This window comes from Musa acuminata, chromosome BXJ3-2 (genome assembly GCF_036884655.1).
Source record: "Musa acuminata AAA Group cultivar baxijiao chromosome BXJ3-2, Cavendish_Baxijiao_AAA, whole genome shotgun sequence".
Taxonomy (NCBI): Eukaryota; Viridiplantae; Streptophyta; class Magnoliopsida; order Zingiberales; family Musaceae; genus Musa; species Musa acuminata.
This window is the reverse complement of record NC_088350.1, coordinates 18,240,334-18,255,041: the sequence shown is the minus strand read 5'-3', so window position 1 is coordinate 18,255,041 and position 14,708 is coordinate 18,240,334.

The window sequence follows — 14,708 nt, the reverse complement described above, 5'->3', positions numbered from 1 at the left end:
CCAAGAACTATTTCAGGATATTTTATTGGTTATCCAGAAAAATCCAAAGGATACAGATTTTATTGCCTTAATCATAGTGAGAATAGTAGAATCTAGTAATGTAAAATTTCTAGAAAATGACGAAATCAATGGGAGTAAAAAATCTCGAAGGATTAATTTTGATATCGAGGAGATTCAGGTTAATTCTTCCATATCATCCCCTATTCGAGAAATTATTGTTCCTCAAATCAATTAGAGTATTGATGAGGGTGAACAATAAAATAATATCGAAGAACTCTCACATGATGTTGATGTCTCCACTGATGATCTTGTAGAATAATCACAATTGGCAGATTTGAGAAGATCTAAAAGAAAAAGGAAACATATCATTTATGATAATTATGTGGTATATCTACAAGAATCATATTATGATATAGGAATAAAAAGAGACCCCTTATAGTTCTCACAAGCCATAGAAAGTAATGATTTTGAAAAATGGTACGATGCAATGAAAGAAGAGTTAAAATCAATGGTCCAGAATGGTGTCTGGGATCTCGTTGAATTGCCCAATGATTGTAAAAGAGGTTGTAAATGGGTCTTTAAGACAAAACGTGATTCAACCGACAATATCGAACGATATAAAACCAGACTTGTGGCCAAAGGTTTTTCTCATAAGGAAGGCATCGACTATAATGAGATTTTTTCTCTAGTTTCAAGAAAGGACTCATTAAAAATCGTCAAAGCATTGTAGCTCATTATAATCTTGAGTTGCATCAGAAAAACGTGAAAACAACATTTCTGAATGGGGATCTAGATAAAAAAATCTATATGGAACAACTTGAAGGATTCATTGAAAAGGGAAAAGAAAATTGGGCTTGTAAACTTAAGAAATCCATTTATGGCTTTAAACAAGTTTCCAAACAATGGTATATAAAATTTTATAATACCATTACTTCCTTCGGAGTTAAGAAAAACACAGCTGATCAGTGTATATACTTGAAGATAAGTGGGAGCAAGTTTATTATATTGGTTTTATATGTGGATGATATTTTACTTGCCAATAGTGATCTCGGTTTATTGCACGAAACCAAGATATTTCTCAACAAGAACTTTAAGATGATCGATATGAATGAGGCAACCTATGTTATTGGCATTGAGATATTTAGGGATAGATCTCAAGGATTATTAGGATTGTCTCAGAAATGATATATTGACCATATCTTGGAAAGATTTAATATACAACTTTGCTCAGCCAACGATGTACCTATTACTAGAGGTGAAAAATTCAATCAAAACCAATGCCTAAGAAATGACTTAGAAAAGAATCAAATGAAGAATATTCCTTATAAGTGCGTAGTTAAAAGTCTATTATATGCTCAAACCTGTACAAGACCAGATATCAGTTTTGTAGTTGCAATATTGGGAAGATACCAAAGCAACACAGGAATAGAACATTGGAAAGCTGCAAAGAAAGTAATGAGATATCTGTAATGGATGAAAGATTATATGCTCATATATAGGTGATCATATCAGCTTGAAGTGATAGGATATTTAGATGCTGATTTTGTAAATTGTCTCGATAGTAGGAAGTCCACTTCAGGATTTATATTTATGCTAGCTAGTGGGGTAATTTCTTGGAAAAGTGCAAAGCAATCGCTTATTGCATCATCAACAATGGAAGCTGAATTTGTGGCATGCTTTGAGGCCATAAATCAAGTTTTATGGCTGTAAAATTTCATCTCGGGACTTGGTGTGGTCGACTCAATTGCTAGGCCGTTGAAGATATTTTGTGATAACACTATAATAGTTTTCTTATCTAAGAATGGCAAGTACTCTAGTGGTTCCAAGCATATTGAGATAAAGTACTTGGTGATTATAAAAAGAGTCCAAAAACAACAAGTGTCAATTGAGAACTTGAGCACCACTATGATAATTGCTGATCCATTGACAAAAGCCTTACAGTGTAAAATATTCAAAGAACATGTTCTTAGAATGGGGCTTGTGAGCAAGTAAGTCATAAAGGATATGATGATGCATGTTTATGTGGATGTTATTATTGACATTCTTCTTGCTTAATTAAAGTTATCTGTTTCTACTATCCTGTTTACATTTATGTTTATGTTGAATGTAATAACAGGATTATCTTGATAAGACAAATTACAGGGATCATTATGGACTATATTAGGAAAAACTAATAATGTTGTGATACATAGATGGGAGTATGACATTGATGAAATACAACCGCTATGACTCGCATTGATAGTTGGACTTAATATAGTATTATTATGTTTATTGGACTTATTGACTTATTTTAAAACATGGCTATGTATAAAATGCTTTTCAAAATTCCTTGGAATCCAATTACGTAAAATTGTTTTCAAATAAATTTTGTTTTGTTTATTTTGATTTTGAATATCTATTTTATATCTTATCAATTAATGGGATAAGTGGGAGAATGTTAGGTTTTTGTAGCCCTTTTATAATTAGATAAGATATATAATATAACTAATTGGGTTCGGTTGAAATATTTTAGCCAATAGAATAGAAGTCCACTTACGGAACGATTCCTCGGGATATAACATTGATGGGAGGAAATCTCCTGAGATCTTATCGTAGACCCTCTGCTCTCGTCTATAAAAGGACAGGACCTCTAAGGGTTGAGAGAACATTGGCACGTTAGCACGTAAACACATACAAATGCACCTCTCTGTTGAGGGATTTCAGTTTTTCTCCTTAACTCTCTCTCCAAAACCCTCTTCCCCAAAAATCCATTAATCTTAATGGGTCCTGTGAAAGGATAGGAAGAGAGGAGAAAAGATCTACTCCTTCCATATTCCGCAGCGATCTTGGATTAAAGACATTGTTGATCTTGGATTAAAGATAGTGTTTGGATCAAAAACAGTGCTTAGTAGATCAAACGAGATCTCTGAACAGATGACATCGAAAGGTACACATCGTAATAATTATATCTATGTATTTGATTCCAATCATAACATAAAAGTTATTTTCACATTTCAGATATAACATAATTACATATTTTTATGCTTACAATATGTGCTCCTTATTTATACAGACTAAAGAAAAAAATTTTCTCAACAAACTAACGAGATTTTTTTTCGTACAATCGAAAAAATCATAATTTACCATCAGTATAATTTATCATAATTTCTCTGAGAAATCCTTTCGAATCAAACCCCGTGGTGTCACGGACAAACTTCTAAATAGGATGTTTGATGTAATGCTTATGTATGTCCGTGTCTTTTGGTATGTTCATGCTTTGTACAGCATGTAGAGGGACGGCCAAAGTCCCATTTTAGTTGGGTTGGTGGCCGCTTTAGGCTTGTAAATAAAGGTTGTGTCATGTGGACATGTGGGAGAGATTTTCGGTCTGTAATGGACCATTTTACCTTTTGTTGTGCAACTGTTCAGAGCTTGTAAAGTCTGTTTATAATTTGCATTGTCTATAAAGTGTTTTTCGGAGATATTTGCTTGTTGATCCCGAGTGAAGAGTTTTCTCTGTCCTGTTCTCTCTTTTGTGGGTCCTAAGGGACCATGAGAGGCTTCGGGGAGGCTGACCTTTGTAGACGAACACGCAAGGGTGCCGCACGACTTAGGCAAAATCAGCTAAGTCCGTGACAGATGGTATCAGAGTGGGACAAGCACTCATAGAAACACTTAGCATACAAACGTGGGGGACCTAGCGGAGCTGCGTTGAGGGCAGTCAGCACACGTGCGACTGTTTGGGGGAAAACGGGTATATGAGATTGGCATTCAAAGGAATGGCCAACCCTTCGCGCAAGAGGCACTATGAGAACAGACAAGCTTGGAAGAATGCGAAGCGCACAAAGGTTGGGATGGCTGAGTTTGAGCTACGGCTCAACGTTGACAACTATACTTGATGGTGCTCAAGGCAAGCGAGGCGCTTGGTAAAGGACGAGACCATGCAAGGTGGAATGAGTTGCTCAACGACCAAAAGTGTTATGCAAAGCTCATAGAGGTGAGGGGAATTGCTAGCTCGAAGAATTTGGTACTCATGCATGGGCTTGTATGCGGACGATGGAATGTTCGTGGCCATCCTAAGGCGACCGAAACTCGGCGCCATGGAGCATTGAAACTTTCTCTTCGGCATGTGAAGGATACGTCCGTAAGAAGCTGAAGGGTGCAACTAGTTCAGCATGTTGCTAGGCCTTGAGGGGTGCAGCGGGGGCTGTATTGACGTGGAGTCGCAATCTAGCAAGTGTGTTTGCAGGAGGCAGAACAATGCATAGTTTGTTCAGCAGATCGGAGTAGTCCAAGGGGATGGTGGTCTCCAAAACGAAGAGAGATGTTGCTCCAACGGGACAGTTATCCAGGAGGGATAAGTCCCGACTCTCCAGAGGGATAATCATGTGAGACGAACCTCACAAGTTGAGGAGGAGTACCTCAACAAACAACAACTCCATGAAGCTCAATGGACTGAGCAAGCGGCAAGGAGTTGTCGCATAATCTCGCTTGAGAGAATGCATTGGTGGATGCATTATGAGATCAAGTGGGGGAGTGACCCAGAGCAACACAAATGAAGGCACACTTGGAGTCGATATGGAGATCGGACTCAAGGGAGGGCTGAGTCGTGGAATGGTGGGCGCGAGGGCCACCATCAACTCGATGCAAAAAACAAGGAGCGAAACAACTTGGGTGTAACTTGGCGAAGTACCCAAGCCGCATGAAGGGAGCCAGCATAGAAGATGGAACATGGAGCAGAGGTATAATGCTTTCCTTGGATAGAGATCAAGGACGTGAACTCTTGCAGAGGCAAGAGGAGGATCATGTTGTTCCATGGGTCATTTATTCTGACAGAGCGGACTCATCTTGCATGATGCCAAAGACGAAGGGAGCTTCGGGGCACATGCACTTCATCTCGGAGGAGCATTTGATGGAGGAACTAAGGCGACTCAATTTGCGGAGGCGAAGTTAGGTTCAGAAGGCCTTAGCATGGGGCAAGAGGACGCAAAGGCGGGTACTCTTGAAGAATATGCCACAGTGTTGTCATTCAAGTTGCTATGAAGGAGGTGGTGCGCAGCGAAGATTGTGCTGGTAGGGGCAGAGGCCCAGGATCCAGACAATGGTGCACTAATTGCAACGAAGTCGGGGGACTTCGGGAGCTACTAGGCGACGGACTGTCCTAGAGCGGTGCTTCATCTAGGTGTGACCCAAGAGTGGGTGGATGAAGGTCGATTGCCAAAGGAGCGAACAAAATCGAAAGTGGAAGAGACCCTGTGATGTACTGGCAGAGGCCACACATGGAGGGACCACAATTCGAGTTCATCCCATAAGGATCAGAATGCAATGGAGATGTTATCAGGAGGCGACATGGTGCAGCGGATTGTGGTAGAACAGTTCGTGGCATTGCGATACACACAATCTCGCCCCGTGAGGGACTAGATCATATGGAGGTATGATCGGAAGCTACTGGAAGCTCCACTTTGGTGAACAACACGACGGTAATAAGGGCTATGGATTCAAGGAGTGAAGGCCATGGTACCGTAGAGGCGGGTCTTCCGTGCATGCATCGAATTTTGCATCGGATGAAAGCCTTGGTCATCAGCATATGGGGGGGGCTGTGTTCCACCAAGGGAAAAGTTCGAATGCAAGTACCAGTGAGTCCCATGGGAGGGACTTGATCATATAGCGGTATGATCGAAGCAGCTGGAGAGTGGGACTGCTCCAGAGCTCATATTCGCTTAAGGGAGCCCGACAAGTCAAAGGACAAGGTCGAGTAAGCGAACGTTGCTACCAAGGAAGTTAAGGAGAACAGAGTCGGTGCAAACCCTACAACGTGATGGCAGAGGCCGTGCATGGGAGTTGCAGTCTGTCTTTCCATCGACCAAAAGGAGCTGCTTGGAGAACACAGAGGTGTTGAAGCAAGGGGTCGAAAGGGGCGAGGAAGCGACGACGAGTCCAGAGGGACTTAGCTACCCAATATCAAGCATCAGTTAGAATGGAGGTGGACTCGGAGGAGTGCCACAGAGGCATATCTACTGATGGTGAAGAAAAGGGATGCAGATGCGAGGCGACGGATAGTAGTGCCATGGGCATGACAGCGCCATGGTACCATAGAGGCGGGACTTCTGTGAAAGTCATTGATCCCTTGCTCTCATGGAGGGAGAGCACTTGGTCGTGAAAGGGGCCAAGGAGGTGGAGCATGCAGAGACAAACTCCAAGTACCGAGACAAGGCTGAAGGGCAGAGGCCAAGGAACTTCGTAAGACCGGTGTCAATGAATTTCTCATCAAGTTAGCCGAAAGTGAAGGACTTCAGGTCATGCAAGAGTGCATGACCAAGGAACGAAGTAGTCAGTACGCGATGCTGTACCTTCGCTACTCAGGGGAGTAGGCAGCAGGGTTGATGGAGAAGACGATACAATCCCAGAGGTGACCAAATCTATTAGAGAATTACTCCAAGTTGGGGTAAAAACTTCCTGCATTCCAGAAGTTCAATGGCATTAAGAAGGTGAATTACAGTAGCTAACTCAACGCAAGGAGTGCAAACACTTCAAGTGCTTCAGAAGTGTGAGCAAAGAGCAAGTGAAGGCCAGTAACTAGCTCGATGCATGGAGTACAACCTCGAGGAGGCGGGCGTGTTAGAATATGTGGCCCTTTTATTGAATAAGATACATAATAGATTGGATTCGGTTCAGATATTTTAGCTAAGACTAAGTCCACTATGGAACGATTCCTCGGAGATATCCTTGATGGGAGGAAATCTTCTGAGATCTCATTGTGGACCCTCTGCTCTCGCCTATAAAAGGACAGGATCTATAGGGGTTGAGGGTGTGTTAAAGTGTTAGAGCGTCGTAACGTTGACACGTATAGACGTTGAGGGTGTGTTAAAGTGTTAGAGCGTCATAACGTTGACACGTATAGACGCACCTCTCCGTTGAGGAATTCAGTTATTCTCCTCGACCTCTCCCCAAATCCATCAATCTATGTGGATCCTGTGAAAGGATAGGAAGAGAGGAGAAAGGGTCTACTCTCTGCACTCCCTGCAGAAGCCGTAGCGCGATCGGATTAAAGACGGAGCTTGCAGCAATCTTGGATTAAAGACGGTGCTTCGCAGATCTACGGGATCTCTGAACATATGGCATCAAAAGGTACGCATCAAATAATTAGATCTATGTATTGATTTCAAATCCTAGCATATAGGTTATTTCCGCATTAATGATATAGCATAATTTCAGATTTTTATGCTTTCAATTGGTATCAGAGCCAGGTTTTTGAAATCATGCATTAGATCTGTAAATTAATTTATGATGCATAATTACCTTTATCTTCCAAGAACTGCTAAGCAGTAATGGTCACCGTCGACCTCGCTGCAAATCTGCGGTTCCGCCGAGTAGCGTGCGCATTACAGAACCCGTCCACGCGACGGCATTACAGAGCCTGTCCACGCGACGGCATTACAGAACCCGTCCACGCGACGGCATTACAGAACCCGTCCGTACGACGGCATCACAGAACTCCGTCCGTGCGACGGCATCACAGAACTCCGTCCGTGCGACGGCATCACAGAACTCCATCCGTGCGACGGCATCACAGAACTCTGTCCACGCGACGGCATCACAGAACTCCGTCCATGCGACGGCATCACAGAACCCCGGTCGCACACGGCCAGAATCCGTCCATGCGACGGTCGGCCGCACGCAGGCAAACAGCCCAGGTGGCGGCCATGCATGAGTTGGCCATGCACATGCGGCGGTCGCGTGCTGGCAGCAGCCACCCGCGGGCAGGAACCGCCGCAGCGACAGTGGCCGCACGAGAACAGTAGCAGCCCCGCGGCGGCAGCGCCGTGGCGGCAGTGGCCGCGCACAGGCTAGAACGGCCACTGGCAACCGCGCACAGGCAGTTGCCGGCAACCGCGCACGGCGGTAGCCCGCAGCCGCGTACAAGCGGCCAGGCCGCAGGCAGCAGTGGCAGCGCCGCTCGCGTAGGTGGCGGCGGCGATGGCAGATTAGGGTTTTGGCATATTTACATTTTTGCCCTCGAGGCTAGGGTTTTTGAAGAAAATTACAGTTTTACCCTTTGCAAATATCGTAATTACAGTTTATGTTCTGTCAACATATTTACGGTTTTGCCCTCGGGTTTAATTTCTGCCAAATTACAGTTCTACCATTCGCATATTTTCGATTTATATCCTATCAAATATTTTCGTTTTTTCTTTATCATTATGAAATTGAGAAATTTAAGTTATATTCTCAATTATAAAATTGATAAATATCATTTATTATAATTATGATTAATTTTAATCATGATTATATTTTTGATTATTTAATTGGATTTAATTTTGATTAAAAAAAATATATAAATTATGGTTTATTTTATGGTTTTCTCATATGAATTATTCATTATATATGTGGTAAATAAAATTAAAATCTAATTATTGTTTTTGGAATTTTTATTTATTTATTCACATGTATATGCTTGAAATTATCATATGAGTTTTATTAATGTTCAATAATTATTATTGTTATTTTATTATTGAACTGTTTTACATTATTGTTCAATAATTATTATGATTATTTATTATTGAACTGCTTAGCATTAATATTCAATAATTATTATTGTTGTTTATTATTGAATTGCTTTGCATTAATGTTCAATAATTGTTATGGTTATTTATTATTGAACTGCTTTATATTAAATTTCAATAATTATTATTGTTATTTATTATTGAATTGCTTTGCATTAATGTTCAGTAATTGTTATGGTTATTTATTATTGAACTACTTTACATAAATGTTCAATAATAATTATTATTATTTTATTATTGAATTGCTTAGCAAAATTAAAGAAATATTGATGAATATTATTTGTAATTTATTTCCTTAAGTTTTATCTGACCAGTAGCTGCCAAAGTGGCCTGAGATGATAAACTTTTGTGATATGAATTACAATAAAAATTTTATCATTTTATAGGATATTTTTATTTTATATTATTGCATTAGTCTTGTAGCCACCAAAGTGACCTAGACTAATGACTTATAAAATAATATTAAGGAATTAGTCCTAAATGACATTAAGAAAATAATATTCATAATGACACATATAATTAGGAGATTTAGATAATCTCAAAGGAGAATCTAATTCAAATAATTATGTGATGGGGTAGGATGATATTATTTTAGATATCCTTGCAGTTTAGGGTTGTATACCTAAAGGTAACAATACCTATTCCTCAAGGATGGTATCAGTCCTCCAAAAATATTCTTGAGTGAACACTAGATATGTCAATATTTCACCCAAAGGTGTAATATAGATGATATCAATAGTTCATCAATTTTTTACAAACTCAAAGCATTAATGTTGTTATATATCTTTTTGCAGTGGTACTTCCGCATATACATTCATATGCTTCAAGTGTCCCTGTACTATCTGGATCAAATTATTCAGAATGGTTAGAGCATGTGCAATTCACACTGGGTGTATTAGATCTTGATCTAGCATTACTTGTTGAAAAGCCTGCAGAATTGACTGATGAAAGTACTACAGAACAAGTTAATGAAATGAAGGCTTGGGAAAGATCTGATAGGCTTAGTTTAATGTTCATAAGAATGACAATTACAAATAACATAAAGACTTTATTACCGATTGCAACTAGCGCAAAGGAATATTTAAAGGTTATTGAAGACAGATTTAAATCTGTTGATAAGTCATTGGCTGGCACATTGATGAAAGAACTGACTACAGCTCAATATGATGGTACTCGAGGAATTCAGGATCATATCCTCAATATGGCTGACAAAGCTACAAAACTTAAAACATTAGGCATGAATGTTGATGAATCCTTCCTTGTGCAATTTATTCTCAATTCTCTTCCTTCTCAGTTTGGCCCATTCAAGATTCACTACAATACAAATAAAGATAAGTAAGACTTGAATGAGTTGACTAGCATGTGTGTTCAGGAAGAATTGAGATTAAGGTAGGAAAATTCATATAATGTCATGACGACTACTCAAGGAGGTGGTAATAAGAAAAGAAAGCTGAAGCATCATCCATCAAAGAGATTTGCTAAGTCTGGAAATGTTAAACAGACTAATAAAAAGAAAGCCTTTACTGTAAAGTGCTTCTTTTGTAGCAAGAAAGGACATGTGAAGAAGGATTGCATTAAACACAAGACTTGGTTCGAAAAGAAATGTATTAACTCGACCTTTGTATGTTTCGAATCTAACATTACAGAAGTTCCTTCTAACACTTGGTGGATAGATTCCGGTGCTTCAACTCATGTTACAAATAACATGCAGGGATTCCTTTCAATTCGGAAACTAAAAGAACATGAAAGATTCATCATTATGGGAAATTGTCTTAAAGCGAAAGTGATATCAATGGGAACTTATCGTCTACGCTTAGAGACGGGTCACTTGATGGATCTTGTTGACACATGTTATATCCCTACAATTTCTAGAAATTTGATTTCTCTTTCTAGAATTGATGAGTTGTGATATTATATTTCTTTTGGTAGTGGCAAACTCAGCATATTTTACGATTCAATAAAAGTTGGTTCTGGAATTCTGTGTGATGGTTTGTACAGAATTAATTTGGATCTTGAGTTTGCAAAGACACTAATGACCCTGCAATCAAATGTTGGATTGAAACGTAGTTTCAATAATGAAAGATCTTCTATATTGTGGCATATCTCCAAGGAAAGAATTGAAAGATCAGTGAAGGATAATATTTTGGAACATTTAGATTTCACTAATTTTGATATTTGTATAGATTACATTAAGGGAAAGCAAACTAAACAAATAAAGCAAAATGCCACAAGAAGTAAAGAACTCCTTGAGATTATTCATACTGATATCTGCGGACCACTCCATATTCCGTATTTTAGTGGAGAAAAATATTTCATCACATTTATAGATGATCTGTCTAGATATGGTAAAGTTTATCTAATACATGAAAAGTCTCAAGCCGTTGATACTCTTGAAGTATACATAAATGAGGTTGAGAGACAATTAGATAGAAAAGTTAAAATTGTCAGATTTGACAGAGGTGGTGAATTTTATGGCAGATATGATGGATCTAGTCAGAATATTGGTCCTTTTGCTAGATTCCTAGAACAACGGGGTATTTGTGCTCAATATGCATTACCAGGTGTGCCGCAGCAGAACGGTGTTGCTGAAAGGCAAAATCGTACTCTGATGGATATGGTTAGGAGCATGATAAGTTATTCCTCTATACCTGAGTCGATGTGGGGTGAAGCTCTTAGGACAGCTATGTACATCTTGAACAGGGTTCCTAGTAAGTCAGTTTCATCGACTCCATTTGAGTTATGGACTGGTAGGAAGCCCAGTCTGAGACATTTACATATTTGGGGATGTCCTGCAGAGATAAGAGTATTCAATCCACATGAAAAGAAATTGGATCCAAGAACTATTTCAGGATATTTTATTGGTTATCCAAAAAAATCCAAGGGATACAGATTTTATTGCCCTAATCATAGTATGAGAATAGTAGAATCTGGTAATGAAAAATTCCTAGAAAATGGCGAAATAAGTGGGAGTGAAAAATCTCGAAGGATTAATTTTGATATTGAGGAGATTCAGGTTAATTCTCCCATATCATCTCCTGTCCGAGAGATTACTGTTCCTCAAATCAATGAGAGTATTGATGGGGGTGAACAACAAAATAACATTCAAGAACTCTCACATGATATTGATGTCGCCGCTGATGATCTTGTAGAACAATCACAATTGGCAGATTTGAGAAGATCTCAAAGGAAAAGGAAACATGCCATTTCTGATGATTATGTTGTATATCTACAAGAATCAGATTATGATATAGGAATAAAAAGAGACCCCTTATCGTTTTCACAAGCCATGGAAAGTAACGATTCTGAAAAATGGTATGATGCAATGAAAGAAGAGTTAAAATCAATGGTACAGAATGATGTCTGGGATCTCGTTGAATTGCCCAATGATTGTAAAAGAGTCGGTTGTAAATGGGTCTTTAAGACAAAACGTGACTCAACGGGCAATATCGAACGATATAAAGCCAGACTTGTGGCCAAAGGTTTTTCTCAGAAGGAAGGCATCGACTATAATGAGACTTTTTCTCCTGTTTCTAAAAAGGACTCATTGAGAATCGTTATGGCATTAGTAGCTCATTATGATCTTGAGTTGCATTAGATGGATGTGAAAATAGCATTTCTGAACGGGGATCTGGATGAGGAAATCTATATGGAACAATCTGAAGGATTCATAAAAAAGGGAAAAGAAAGTTGGGCTTGTAAACTTAAGAAATCCATTTATGGCCTTAAACAAGCTTCCAGACAATGGTATATAAAGTTTCATAATACCATTACTTCCTTCGGATTTAAGGAAAACACTGTTGATCAGTGTATATACCTGAAGGTAAGTGGGAGCAAGTTTATTATATTGGTCTTATATGTGGATGATATTTTACTTGCCAGTAGTGATCTTGGTTTATTGCACGAAACCAAGATATTTCTCAACAAGAACTTTAAGATGGTTGATATGAATGAGGCATCCTATGTTATTGGCATTGAGATATTCAGAGATAGATCTCAAGGATTATTAGGATTGTCTTAGAAAGGATATATTGATCGTATCTTGGAGAGATTTAATATGCAGCTTTGCTCAACCAATGATGTACCTATTACTAAAAGTGAAAAATTCAGTCAAAACCAGTGCCCAAGAAATGACTTAGAAAAGAATCAAATGAAGAATATTCCTTATGGATGCGTAGTTGGAAGTCTATTATATGCTCAAACCTGTACCAGATATCAGTTTTGCAGTTGCAATGCTGGGAAGATATCAAAGCAACCCAGGAATGGAACATTGGAAAGCTGCAAAGAAAGTAATGAGATATCTACAAGGGACAAAAGATTATATGCTCACATACAGGAGATCTGATCAGCTTGAAGTAACTGGATATACAGATGCTGATTTTGCAAATTGCCTCGACAGCAGGAAGTCCACTTCAGGATTTGTATTTATGTTAGCTGGTGGGGCAATTTCTTGGAAAAGTGCAAAGCAATCGCTTATTGCATCATCAATAATGGAAGCTGAATTTGTGGCATGCTTTGAGGCCACAAATCAAGCTTTATGGCTGCGAAATTTTATCTCAGGACTTAGTGTGGTCGACTCAATTGCTAAGCCGCTGAAGATATTTTGTGATAACACCGCAGCAGTTTTCTTCTCTAAGAATGGCAAGTACTCTAGTGGTTCCAAGCACATTGAGATAAAGTATTTGGTGGTTAGAGAAAGAGTCCAGAAACAACAAGTGTCAATTGAGAACTTGAGCACCACTATGATGATTGTTGATCCATTGACAAAAGCCTTACAGTGCAAAATATTCAAAGAACATGTTCTTAGAATGTGGCTTATGAGCAAGTCATAAAGGATATGGTGATGCATGTTTATGTGGATGCTATTATTGACATTTTACTTAATTAAAGTTATCTGTTTCTGCTATCCTGTTTACATTTATGTTTATGCATATTATGGTTGAATATAATAATAGGATTGTCTTGACAAGACAAATTATAGGGGTCATTATGGACTATGTTAGGAAAGACTAACAATGTTGTGGTACATAGAAGGGAGTATGACATTGATGAAATACAACCGCTATGACTCGCATTGATAGTTGGACTTAATATAGTATTATTGTGATTATTGGACTTATTGGCTTATTTTTAAAACATGGCCATGTATAAAATGCTTTTCAAAATTTCTTGGAATCCAATTAGGTAAAATTGTTTTCAAACAAATTTTGTTTTGTTTGTTTTGATTTTATATCTCTTTTATATCTTATCAATTAATGGGCCAAGTGGGAGAATGTTAGAATATGTGGCCCTTTTATTGAATAAGATATATAACAGATTGGATTCCGTTCAGATATTTTAGCCAAGACTAAGTCCACTACGGAACGATTCCTCGGAGATATCCTTGATGGGAGGAAATCTTTTGAGATCTCATCGTGGACCTTCTGCTCTCGCCTATAAAAGGACAGGATCTATAGGGGTTGAGGGTGTGTTAAAGTGTTAGAGCATCATAACGTTGACACGTATAGACGTTGAGGGTGTGTTAAAGTGTTAGAGCGTCATAACATTGACATGTATAGACGCACCTCTCCGTTGAGGAATTCAGTTATTCTCCTCGACCTCTCCCCAAATCCATCAATCTGTGTGGATCCTGTGAAAGGATAGGAAGAGAGGAGAAAGGGTCTACTCGCTGTACTCCCTGCAGAAGCCGCAGCGCGATCGGATTAAAGACGGAGCTTGTAGCAATCTTGGATTAAAGACGGTGCTTCGCAGATCTACAGGATCTCTGAACATATGGCATCAAAAGGTACGTATCAAATAATTAGATCTATGTATTGATTTCAAATCCTGGCATATAGGTTATTTCTGCATTAATGATATAGCATAATTTCAGATTTTTATACTTTCAGGGCGAAGTCAAGTAACCTTTGCCTTCTCAACTCTTAAGAGAATGGGCGAAACCGAGTACCCCAATTCTCTTATCTATCTAGCAGAGGAGCTCTGCATATGTTCAAAGACCCTTCGAAGATAATGGAAGACAATAGTTGTCAAATCCTCACCAATGGTGATCAATGTTACTGAGAGTAGATTGTCTGCTTCATTTCCCAACGAAATGCCAATCGAAAGCGGAAGTGATGCGAACCTACTTGGATGTGATAACTAAGTGAAAGAAGAGTCAATGAGCAAATT